Source organism: Silene latifolia, chromosome 2 (assembly GCF_048544455.1).
Source record: "Silene latifolia isolate original U9 population chromosome 2, ASM4854445v1, whole genome shotgun sequence".
NCBI lineage: Eukaryota > Viridiplantae > Streptophyta > Magnoliopsida > Caryophyllales > Caryophyllaceae > Silene > Silene latifolia.
In genome coordinates, this window is record NC_133527.1 from 21,673,949 (window position 1) to 21,675,187 (window position 1,239).

Consider the following 1,239-nt stretch of genomic DNA (forward strand, 5'->3'; position numbering starts at 1 on the left):
TACAATACAAATACGTGTCATGTTGTTCTCTTTTTTATTCTAATTCCATTTTATCTCTTAATTTCTCATCCATTAATTTGATTTAACTCACCACGAAGCAAAAATGTGATTATTTTTTTTGAAAAATCAAACCAAAATAAAATATATAGGTGAAAATAGACAACCTTTTATGTCATTTTTTTTTCTAGGAATGTGTTAGAGTTCTTATCAATTGATCATCTTTTTAGGCAAAATTTTATTGAATTGATCTCATAATTATAGAATATGAAAAGTTTGGCATTAAGTAGAGATATTGTGGTTATGAAGTGAAGTAATGCGTGGAAGATGATGGTTTACATAATGTGGATAATTAGTATATTAATTGCTACTTTGTATTTTCATGTTTTTTTTTTTACTTTTTAATTATCTTTTTTAGGTAAAACTAATTTTGTTACTCGTGAAAATCACGGGTTATCTCTAGAAAAATTATAAATTTAGATGATTTTTTTTTGGTGAATATCAAATAAAATCGGAATTTATTTCATCATTGATCATATGCCCATTCTTTAATTTTGATCATCAACTAATAAAGATTCATAAATTTTAGAATTTGATTATGTACGAATTAGAAAACTTTAAAACCAAATTGAAATATTGAAATTGTTATTTGTATAAAAAGTAAATTTACCTGTGGAGTATGCATGAGCATGGCATCAAGAGTTAGCCGCTAACAATACGACTTCACCACAAGGTATTCCTTTCGTATTGCCTACAAAACAAAAGTACAACAAAAAATAATACACAAATTAGTATTTCGTCATTCCAAATTCAAGTTGAAGAAAATAATGCAAATTTTTACCACCCACAAATGATTGTTTTGGAGGAAAACAAATGAGACGTTCTTAAATAGGAGAGGCTAAATAATGCTAATTTGGAAGTTAAATAGTGTTCACAACCTTTAAATGACATAAATATTAATTAGGAAAAATACAAAAGCATTCAAAGGGTTGTATATAGTGGATTGCTTTATACAATCTTTATGGTGGTAGGAATTATTGCAAAATTAGTATGAGAGTTAAATGGAGTAACGGTTAGGCTATGGTAGGGAATTAGAAGAGACTTGTGAGAAAATTCGACGATGCCTTTAAGAAAATCATTGGACTTATGTGAAAATTATTGTGGGTTGAACTTAAATAATGGTTGAATATAAAATGCCATAATTTTACGTTTAAGAATATTATTAAACTACTCATTTATTTT